At 39.8% G+C, this 12,118-nt stretch overlaps 1 long non-coding RNA gene across 2 annotated transcripts in view; it reads left to right on the forward strand.

Moving 5' to 3' along the window:
- The window catches only part of LOC138818914 (uncharacterized), a 72,841-nt gene that overhangs the window by 52,989 nt on the left and 7,734 nt on the right, over positions 1–12,118 (forward strand). The gene's annotated exons all lie outside the window — the stretch shown is intronic.

Raw genomic sequence — 12,118 nt, forward strand, 5'->3', positions numbered from 1 at the left:
TATTTGGAGTTCTAAAAGCTTCTTGTGTCTGAATAGGCCTATCTTTTTGCATGTTTGGGAAGTTCTCTGCTAAGGTCCTATTAAACAAATTTCCTAGACCATTAACTTCTGTCTCTAGGTGCTCCTCTACAACTATTATCCTCAGATCAGGCCTTCTGATGGTGTCTTCAAAATGTTGAATAGATCTACCATATTTCTTGGATTTGTCTTGGATGGTTGAATGTTTTTTCTCTATAATATCTAGGCTGTCTTCAATAACTGGGATTCGATCTTCTGCATGGTCTAACCTACTATCAAGACTTTCTACTTTGTTTTTCATTTCTTTTCCTTCTAATTGTTTGGCTTTGTTGGGGCTTTGTTTTAGATCTTGTATGAACTTCTTTTCTTCCTTAATTTGTGCTCAGTGTTTATTCTCAAGTCACTTAGTTGGTTGGTTATGGTTTCCCTGGACTCCCATTCCTGGAAGGTGATTTCTGAGGATTGCAGTTCAAAGCCAGTCCTGGCAGGAGCATCTGTGAGACTCTTATCTCCAATTAACCACCAGAAAACCTGAAAGTTGTGCTGTGGCTCAAGTGGTAAAGTGCACACCTTGAGCTAAAGAACTCAGGGATCGTGCCCATGCCTAGAGCTCAGGGATCATGCCCAGGCCCAGAGATCAAGCCACACGACCAACAAAAAGAAAAAAGAAGGAATGGGTTAAATGTTAAATAAATCTGAACTTATTTTAGGTTCTATGAATTCAGGAAATGTTACAATAATGGAAATACATTTTATTTCATAATACCAGGATTTGAGATCAAATGGGTATTATGATTCCTGTTATAGAACAAGATAGATTCAGAGTTAAGAGTGAAAAAATCTGTAGGGTTTAGGAAAACCTGCAATTTATTTCAAGAATTACAAGTCAATTTCAGTTAGGATGACACAAAATGAGGGATTTTCATAAATTATATAATTGGGATACCATTAGGGTCAAGCTTATGGTTAGGATTACAGCCATGATTAAGGTTAGAGTAAAGGAGAAAAAAATGAGGCTCAAATTGAAGGTAAATTTTAGAATAAGCCTGGTAAGAGTTAGAATGAATGTGAACTAGAGTATTGCTATATTAGAATCTACTTACAATCAGGCTTATGGTTATTCTCAATGTTCCAGTTAAGGTTAAGTTTAGGGTTAGAAAATGACTAAGGTATTGGGAAAAAATTGTAACCTATGTTTGGAAGGCTTACTTGAATCAAGTCAAGATGAGTGAAAATTAGTTTACTTGTGTTAGTATTGACATATAATTTATATTAAGATTAGGGTCAGTATTTTGTTCTGATTATGATTAGTGTTATGAATAAGAATATTTTTAGTATGAAATTGAGTTTTCACTAAAAAGTGGAAGCAAAAAATGTGAGATTGAATAGTAACTAGAGCATTATCATTATATTTATTTCTCAGTGATCATTCTTGTAATGATCAATGAGAGTTTTCCAGCCAGGTTTCAGTTGAGAGTTAGCGTTAAGTAATGGACTAGATGATGAGTAAATCTGAAACTGTTTTAGGGTACAGGGGTTCATGAAAAGGTAAGATCAAGGGAAACTACCATATTTTTCCTGATGTGAGAATTTGAGGACACATAATGGTTCATGTTAGGGAACAATATAACTTCAGATGTAGAGTCAGGAAATTTGTGGGAATTAGGGCAAATTGAAATTCATTTCCATAGTGCAAACTGGAGCATTCACTAGAATGAATAAAAACTAGAATATTTTTTTAAACATTAGAATTGGACTATCATTAGGGTGAAAGTTAGGTTTCCGTTCTAGATGGGCTTAATGTTAGCATTAGGGAAATGGAAAATTTAGGGTCTAATTGAAAGTAAATTTTTGAAAAACAAGTCAAGTTACAATTAGGATGAATGTGAAATAGGAAACTGTTCATAATAGAATGATTAGGGTATGATTAGTGTGAGGGTTAGCCTGAATGTTCCAGTTAGGGTTCGGGTTAGAAAAATGGCAGGATATTTAAGTAAAACTAAAAACTATTTTGAGAAAGATGAGTTGAATCAAAGATAGGATAAATAAAAACTAATATATTTGTGTGGCTTTTAGAATTCAAAGGCAATTGGTTCTAGGGTTGTGGTTACTTTTCTAATTTATGAACTAATGAATTAAAGGCACAATTCTTTCATTCTTACAAACCAAGACAGTCACAATTTGGGGAACAAACTCAAATTTCTACATGAAAATGTGTCTTAAAATATTTTCAAACATAAATAATAGTGAACAAGGTGTCATTTATTAAAATTAGGTAAGTTGATGATACAGCTTTCAAAAATATACAAGCACATGGGACAGAAACTCAGACATCTTATCAGAAAAACAGATATTCTACTTGCTCTAGTTGGGAAATTGTGTGTGTGTGTGTGTGTGTGTGTGTGTGTGTGTGTGCGCGCACGTGTGTGCGCGTGTTTGTGTGTGCATGCGTGCATGTGCGAGTGTGCTTGCACCCACCACAGGTCTTAAACTCAGGCCTGGGTTCTGTCATCATCTTATTCAGTGCAAGGATGGCACTAAACCACTTATCCACAAGTCTTCTTCTGGCTTTTTAGCAGTTAATTTGAGATACATATCACATGGATTTTCCTGTCTGGACTTAATCTTATGATCCCCAGCAATCCTTGGATTAGTGTTACTGTGGGTGTTACCACAAAGTGACAGTTCATTAATCTGGGAACAATATAGAAGTACTTGTGCAAGATACAAAGTAACCAGTTCATTAATTTGGGAGAAACACAGGATCACATTAGATTGCCTTCAAACACATTGTTTCTGATGAGTTTATCTGAACCCCAAGACATAACCAAAACATATTAGCCACAATGTATGAAGTAGCACATATTTATGGCACAGGATATGTACAATGAATTAAATCCTGAATCAAAAGTCTTTGTTGGTTTTGCTATTTAAAAACAAATCAGAAATAGATGGTCATTGAGATGAAGTCTAGACTGGAGGCCTGTAGTGAGCAGCAGAGCATCTGCATAGTGAGCACAAGGCACTGAGTCCAACCCCCAGGACCATAAAGAAGAGGTAGAAGAAAGTGAAAGTGTAGGAGAAAGAGGAAAGGAAAGGAGGAGAAAGGTGTAAGAGAGGAGGAAAGGCATAGCAGGAGGAAGAAGAGGAGGGGACAGGGAGAAAGTTGAAGGGAATAGGGATGTAAGAGGGAAACAGGACCCTGGGGAAAAGAAGCAGGAGAGGAGACAGAAGGAGAAAGATAAATGTAATATAACAACAAGAATTGTTGGAAAAAATTTTGCATAAGTGATCTGCATGTGCATTGCAGGATTATTTTTAATCAGTGAGAAAGCTAGCACGGTGACAATATGGGTGATACCTGTTGTTCGGTCATTTTATTTTCTTTCTTCAGTGAGGAGTTCAGAAGAAATCCTGTTTGGTGTTTGACAGATATATTCAGGATTTCTTTTTCATGAATTAAACATGGGAAGGAACTATATGCAACCTCCCTTAATTAAAAAAAGAATAGAAGCTATATTTATTAGTATTACTGTGCATGAGGAAATCGTGGAGATTTTTGGTTAATTCAAAGGGCTCCATGCAAAAATATACGACAAGAGGGAATTAAAACTGTTTTTAAAGTATAATACATTATCATTGATGAGAAGTTTTAGTGGATGTTTTTCTTTTTCTTTTTCTTTTTGCCTGTTGTTCAGTGCAGCAGCAAGGCTGTACCCTGGAGCCCTTTCGAAGTCACCACATGAACCTCAATTTCTGTAGTCCCTGTGGGTGTGGGTGCCTCCTCAGGTCACCCGTTGAGAAGTGGGTTCCCCTTCCTTCTGGTGGATGTACAGTGAGGGGATGTGTGTGCATGCTCCCCAGCATTGCCAGATGAGCCCCGCCCATCCTTCCCACCTCCCTTCCCAGTCTCAGTTGCTCCATTTCACTCAGGATCTGGCAGCCATGGGGCTGGAGTTGAATCCACTGCTGCCTTCTCCTCCTCCAGCGGTGCTGGTACTGGTCTGCAGTGGTCTTAGGTGAGAGTGCCATCCCAGGGTGACTCCGTTCTGAGGTCACTGCCTGCCCTCATGGGTGTGGGGTGGGGGGACACCATGTTTGTACACTGTACAGTCCACGGGAGAAGGAAGGCTGGGCGGGCAGTCCACCCCTTTGAGGCCAGGCAGCCCAGCTGTGGTTCACCTTATCAGTCATTTATTTATTTATTTATTTATTTATTTATTTATTTATTTATTTATTTATTTATTTATTTATTTATTGTGAAAACACCATACAGAGGGGTTACAATTACAAGGGCAATGAGTACATTTCTTTTTTTTTTTTTGGGGGGGGGGTCCGGTTGTGAGGCCTGAACTCTGGGCCTGGGCGCTGTCCCTCAGCACTTCAGCTCAAGGCTAGCGCTCTACCACTTGAGCCACAGTGCCACTTCCAGCTTTTTGCTTATGTGGTGCTGAGGAATCGAACCCAGGGCCTCATGCATGCAAGGCAAGCACTCTACCACTGGGCCACCTTCCCAGCCCCAATGAGTACATTTCTTATCAAGCCCTTTCCCATCCTCCTCCCCCCACCACCAAAATTGTAAAGTTCATTTTTCGACATAACGACTTGTACATCTCCTTGTTGCAATGAGTCCACCTGTATCCCTATTTAAACTATTTGTTTTTGCCCTTCCCCTCCACAAATTATACCAACAGCAAATACAGAGAGAGCAGGGGGTATTCAAATGCTTTTCTTTCACTCGATTATTTCTAACATATTTATAAGATGATTTCTTTGTTGCTTTGTATGTCCCTCCTCCACGGTATAACCCCTGCTCTCACCTCATCAGTCTTTAAGGTGGTCTGGAGACTGGAGTTGTGTGCTGACCCCTCTGCCAGAAGGCTTGTGACAGCTGCCCAGCTCAGCACCCTGGAGCCCCTTTAGCATCCCCACAGACTTCCATTTTCTGGTCCCTGTGAACTCGGGTATGGGCTCATCCCTGCATATGCCCATCAGTGCCAGAGGAGTCTGGACTTTCAATGCACCAGCTGCAGCACCAGGGGCCTGAAGTCCTTTGGCTTTGCTGTGTAGCCTCCTCTGTCCTTTTGGTCTGCATGGGCCCAGATCTGGGTGACATTCTGGGGATGCTCCGTTTGGAGGCTCACTCCCTACCCTTGTTGTGCTCCAAAGCAGGGAAATGGGTCTGGCCTTGGCAGTGTAGTCCACACAGATGGAAGGCAGGACTTGGGGTCTGCCTTGCCTTCCCTCCTGGCTTTGGCCCCTGAGGCTGGTTTGCTTGATCTGGTCACTGATGGAGCCTTGTTGGCCGCAGCCCACCACAACAAGTGCTGCACCTGCTGCAGCAGCAATGTGATGTCCTGGGCCCCCTCAGGGTCACCACAGGGACCTCTGATGGGTCTACATGCGCTGGGTGTGGGTGTCATCCCAGGACTCCCATTAGGAAGTGCCACTCCCCTTTGTGGTACTGGAAGCAAGAGGTGCCACATATAATTTCTACGTTCTAACATTTTCCTTCACTGAGATAAACAGAACTGGGAGATTTAAATAACTTTTATAAAAACCAAATATTTAACCTATATCACTTCAACCTGTTAAACTATTGTAATATTTTTTATCTAGTAGTAATTCTTTTTTTTTTTGCCGGTCATGGGGCCTGAACTCTGGGTCTGGGCGCTGTCCCTCAGCTCTTCAGCTCAAGTCTAGCGCTCTACCACTGGAGCCACAGCGCCACTTCCGGCTTTTTCTGTTTATGTGGTGCTGAGGAATCGAACCCAAGTCCTCATGCTTGCAAGGCATGCACTCTACCGCTGAACCACTTTCCCAGCCCTCTAGTAGTAATTCTTTCTGTAATTACTTATTTTACTTTTGAATGTAACTAATAAATATTTTGTGTGTGTTTTACTATTCTAGTATAACTTCGTTTGCACTACTTACATACAATTTTTTTTCAAATACTGATATTTAATCATGTGTTTTGGATAAGAGTTTTGTTGTACTTTTATTTCAGTTTGCCATTATGGCCTTATAAATACAAACAATAAAATCCATTTTTGTTAGTATCAAGTTCAATGATTTTGGACTATAGACTCAAGGATATAGCATTATATATCATACAGTAATATGTATCACTTTGTTTAAAACTGCTCCATAAAATAAGTAGTAATTCAGGTGGCAGCCACTTCATCTGGCATGCTGATCCCTCTGGTGAAGTAGGATCCTAGTGGCAGTCTGTCCAAATCGGGCCCTTGTGGGCACCTCGCCTGGGACTGTGGGAGAAGATCAGGGTACACCTCCTGTTGGGCTAGGGCAGCAACCCAGTAGCTTCTGTGTGAATGACACAGTGCCACTGACTCACATCTAGCACCTGCCTGCCCCGTGGGCCTGGGCTCTGAGGATCAGCCCCTGGGAGCACACACACACCGTGGGGCAGAGACCGCCCACCTAGGAAGGAGTGCAGACTGAATAGAAGCCACTCTGTGGGCCAGCTTGTACAGTATTTATCCTTCATGAAGCAGGGGACAATTCTGCTCCACTGTGGGGAGAAGAAAAGAAAGACAGGCCCAGGAGGGGTGATGCCAACTTTTGTATTCAGGCTGGCAAGGAAACTTTCCTCCACGCACTCTCCAGCAGGCTCAGGAAGCCCTTCCGTGCTCCTGGTCGATGGAGTAGTAGCCAGGAAACTCACGTCTGATACTCCTGGCTGCTCTTTTGGGTTTGTTTGTTAATTTATTCAGAGAGCCTCTCCCTCAGACAGCAAAGTTATATTCTGGGTTTTGTAAAACGTTCTGCATCTGAGCATTCTCAGTGTTTGGTTTTTGTGTTGTTTCTTGTAAATGGGTTGTAAAATTTGTGTTTTAGGTTTTGAGGTGCAGGAAGAGGAGCCAGAATATGAACACAGTTTCCTATAAGCCTTTCATCTAAAACTGAAAACAGATTCTCTCTAAAACTGCATTTCAGGAAATAAATTTGAGAGGGGAAAAGGCTCTTTTATCATGAGATCAAAATGTGCTATTTTTTTAAATATTATTTTATTTTATTTGAGAACATACTGTACAGAGGGGCTACAATTACATGGGCAGGATAATGCATACATTTCTTACCAAGCATTGCAGCCTCCTCCTTTGTTTACCCTTCACCTCCCTTCCCAGCCTCCCCCCTCCCCCCACCCAATTATACCCCCCTCCCCCCTCCCCACCGACTTTGTAAAGCTGAAAATGTGCTATTTTTATAGGCATGTTTTATACGTTCAAAATACAATTAAGTAATTCACTATCTAGGAACAATTTTTCAGATCTAAGATATAAGTGTTGTGGGAGCTAGAGGCAGGGTTATTGTGAGCTTTATCCAAAGGGAGGGAAGGAAGTTAAAATCCATAGATGACTTTGTAGAATCAAAATGGTAACACAAAATAAGAATCACAAAAAACCCTCTGTGCTATTCGGGGTCTTTTATTCTTCCATAATAATTTTTGGATTGCTTCTTCTATTTCATTTAAGAGTGAGATTGGGATATTGATAGGTATCACATTGAATTTGGATATAGCTTTTGGCAGTATTGCCATTTTCATGATGTTAATCCTCCCAATTCATGAGCATGGGAGGTTTCCCACTTCCTTAGTTCTGCTTTCTTTTTCTTTTTAAGGTTTTTAAAGTTTCCATCACAGAGGTCCTTCACCTCTTAAGTTAACTCCTAGGTATTTTATTTTTTTGTGCGGCTATTAAAAAGGGGTTGCTTTCCTAATTTCAGCCACACTCTTATTGTTATTGGAATACAGGAAAGTCATTGGTTTCCGAGGGTTAATTTTATACTCTGCTAGTTTGCCAAAATTTCTGATCAGCTCAAGTAACTTGGGAGTGGAGTCATGGAGTTCTTTAAATACAAGATCATGTCATCTGCAAAGAGGGAGAGTTTTACTTCATCTTTCTCTATTTGGATCCCCTTTCAGTTTGCATCTTGTCTTACTGCCCCAGCTAGCATTCTAATACTAAGTTGAAGAGGAGTGGAGAGAGTAGACATTTTTAATCTCACTCCTGTATTTATAAGAAATGGCTGTAACTTTTCACCATTAAGTATAATACTGGTTGTAGGTTTGTCAATCCTTAACAGAAAGAACAGTACTGGAACAATATCAATTCCAAATTTCAAACTCTACTAAAAAGCCATAGTAAAAGAACAGCTTGGTACTGACACAAGAATGGACCTGAGGACCAGTGGAATAAGACTGAAGACTCAGAAATGAATCCACTGACATATAGCCACTTACTCTTTCACAAGGGAGCTAAAAAAACAGAATGGAAGACAGACAGCCTTTTGAGTAAATGGTGTGGGAAAAATTGGTTAAACACCTGTAGAAAACTAAAGCTAGATTCTGTATATGTCACCCTGCATGAGAATCAACTCTGAATGGATCAAAGACCTCAAAATAAAAGAAGACACCAAGAAAACATTACATGAAGGAATAGGAATAAATCTAGGGTTTTTTTTTTTTTTTTTAGCACAGACAGAAATTTTCTTAATAGAGAGCCAGAAACAAAAGAAATCAAAGGAAGTTTGGACAAATGGGATTGCATGAAACATCAGATCTTCTGCAAGGCAAAGGTCATAGCTAGCAAGATCAATAGAAAGCTCACATACTGGGAGAAGATCTTCTCGACACAAGGTCTTATATCTAAAATATACTTAGGACTCAAAAAAAAATCCCCCAACAATAAATCTTAAAACAAACAGCTGCTCAATAACTAAGTGGGCTAAAGACTTAAAGAGAGACTTCTCTGAAGAGGAAATAAAAATGGCCATTAGACACATAAAGAAATGCTCAACTTTTCTGGCCATAAAAGAAATGCAAATCAAGACAACATTGAGATTGCACCTCACTCTAGTTAGAATGGCAATAATCAAGAAATGTAATAACAACAGATGTTGGAGGGGATGTGGTTAAAAGGGAACCCTACTGCATTGTTGGTGGGATTGTAAACTTGTTTAACCACTTTGGAAAGCAGTATGGAAGTTGTTCAAAAGAATCCGTGTAGAGCTCCCCTATGATCCAGCAATCTCACTTTAGGGCATTTACCCAAATGATCACAAACAAGGTCATACCAAAGCTGCCAGCGCAACCATGTTTATTGCAGAATTAGTCACCATAGCTATGATATGGAATCAACTCTGATGCTCCTCAGTAGATGAATGGATCAAGAAAATGTGATATATGTCTATATCTATGTATATAGATATAGACATACACACACAATGGAATTCTATGCCTCCATTAGAAAGAATGCCATTACCCCATTTGTTAGGAAATGGAAAGACTTGGTAAAAATTAAATTAAGTGAAGTAAGCCAGGCCCAAAGAAACATAGGTCCATGGTTTCCCTTGTTTGCAAGGACTAGTACATGTCTAGGACAAGCAGAGAAGATCAAAGGCTATGTACATATGACCATATAAAATGATGTTAAGCGAAATGTACCCCAAGTCAGAGACATAGTGGTTTTTTCTTTCTTGCTTTTGTTTTTAATATAATGTACTATGTGATTCTTTTGTAGGTACATCCCCCCCATGGTATAATCCCTGTTTTCACTGTATTTGATCAAGTGTTCTGCATTTTGTATATACATTTTTGTAATTTGGGGAGTGGAAGGGATATAGCAGAATGCTTAAATGGGGATGCAGGTTGACCTATTGTGATGATGAGATGTAGAGGACACTGTGTCAAAAATGAATTTACAGTGTCGGGCAGGGGTCAAGGAGGGGAGGTGGGGAGGGAAGGGCTAGGGGAAAAACAAAGGAGGAGGTAACAATGCTTGATAGGAAATGAACTCATTACCCTACTCATGTAACTGTAAACCCTCTGTGCAGTAATTTTACAATAAAAAATATATAAAAATCTCTGCCTGGTGTAGATTTCCAATGCTGCCCTCGGCATTGCATTTTTGCCTTTTTTGGCTGTGGTTAGGTCTGCCTGTCCAGTGGATCAGTAGTCTTCAAGGCATCTTGGATTATCCATTGGTTGTTGGAACCAGGCCAAGGACAGGACAAAACCACTTCCAGGGCCTGGCTTCTTCATTCCCCATGCAACTAGGATTGCAAGCAGTATTTCTCTGAATTTGTCCCCAGAAAAATCACTGAACCAAAAGGCAAAGTCACCAAACACCTCCCCTCCTCCCCCCATCCCTCCTTTCTCCCTCCTTGGGAAAATACAAAATAATTTTGCAGGTTTTAGAAAACACACAAATTGCCCACCACCTCCCCTGGTAAACTAGGTTTTAAGTCACTAAGTCATGTAAACAGATAATGCCCCATTCATTATTCTGGACAACATCTTCAGGTTGTTGGATGCTTTAATTTGTTGTTGTTGTTGGTGGTGGTAGGGGGGCCTGAACTCTGGGTCTGGGTGCTGATCCTGATATGTTCAGCTCAAGGCTAGTGCTCTATCACTTGAGCCATAGTGCCATTTCCACTTTTTTCTGCTTGTGTGGTGCTGAGGAATTGAACCCAGGACCTCATGCATGCAAGACAAACACTCTACCACTGAGTCTCCTTCCCAGGCCTAATGCTTTAATTCTTTAAAATTTCTTCTTGTCAGTTATGAGGTTTGAACTCAGGACCTGGGTGTCAACATATCCCTACTTTCTTCAGATCAAGGAGAGCCCTGACCGCTTGAGCCACAGTGCCACTTCCTGTTTCTAGACAAGCATCTCTCAGACTTTCCTGCCAGGGTTTGCTTTAAGCAGCGAATTTTTAAATTATATTTCTTCTACGTGTTTATTGGAACATTACAGTTTTTCTGAAATTTAAAGTTTTCTATAAACCTTTGTATTCAAGTAATCCAACAGCATTAAATATTACATTTAGAAGCTATCCTATAGCACATCAATTTTGACATTATTATGGTAAGATGAAAATCTTATTCTTTGTAGAAAAATCCCATTAAAGTCTAAATGGGAAATATGCTAATTTCAGCAATCTTGAATCTCCTTCCTCTTTTTTTTTTCTCTCCAGTATCTTTTCTTGTTTTGGAACAAGTGTCATGGACTGTCCAACAATTTAAAAGGAAGCTTAGTCCATTAATTTTATAGAAAAGGAATGCAGCCTGCCTGCATGTGAAGGCAACTTTGAGTGTAATGTTAATCTGATAATTCACATCATTGAATTTTCAAAGTTGTTTTGATAAATTTTTGTTAAACCATTCGTTAAAGAGGTTCCAAATAGCAATAATAAAAACCAATGTTTTGCTTTCTAAGATGGTTTTAAAAGCTAGTAATTCAACAAACACATTCTATCCTTCCACGATTCCATGGTGAAGAATTTCTCTTTTATAATTGCCCTTACCACTGACTCCCTCCCTTCAATCTTGCAGCTTTATTCAGTTTTATTGTTACAGCTTTCATTTTGGTACTAGCATCCGTAATCTCCTTGTAGTATTTGACAATGAGATTTCATTTGTTGTTAGAGAGCTCAATTTATATTTATTTATATTTCCAAAGGCAGCCTCTTGAGCATATCATAGAGCATAAAGTCTTGAATATCATTAACGTGATCTTATACAACTATTCCATAAATTAATATAAGTACCACATAAATGTGCATTTTCATGTAATTTTTAAAATGCAAAGTAGTTACATATATATGTCAAAAATAATTCAGACCACTAGTAGAAGAGACTAAGCTAAACCTTTTGCATCTTCATCAATATTCTTTGTAAAATTTTCTTTCACCTTAGAGCCTTCTTTTCCTAGCAAGAAGTTATAAGTGATGTCCTTGGATTTTAGTGACCTCTGAGTAACCTCTTTTCTTTCCACCACCAGTTAGTCCCTCATGTTAAATACCTGAGGAATAACTTGGCCCAATGTGCTTGCAAGAGGAGTACCCAAGTCGACTGTCTGTGCCCAATCTACCCTTTGTTTGGGAATGGGGTATCAGAGAGAGGGGTGTCAGGGATCAGGTAGCTGGAACCATGGTGTTATGAATTATGGGTAGCAGAAAAGAGTAGTAGAGACTAGGATACCAGGGAAAGGGTAACTGTGACTGTAATTGCTGAGTTGCAGTGTCAGGAAATTGGGTAGCAGCAACAGCTTTGCAGGGGTTGGGGTAGCTAATACAG

This window comes from Dipodomys merriami, unplaced genomic scaffold, assembly GCF_024711535.1.
Source record: "Dipodomys merriami isolate MVZ:Mamm:240054 unplaced genomic scaffold, mDipMer1.0.p SCAF_793, whole genome shotgun sequence".
NCBI lineage: Eukaryota > Metazoa > Chordata > Mammalia > Rodentia > Heteromyidae > Dipodomys > Dipodomys merriami.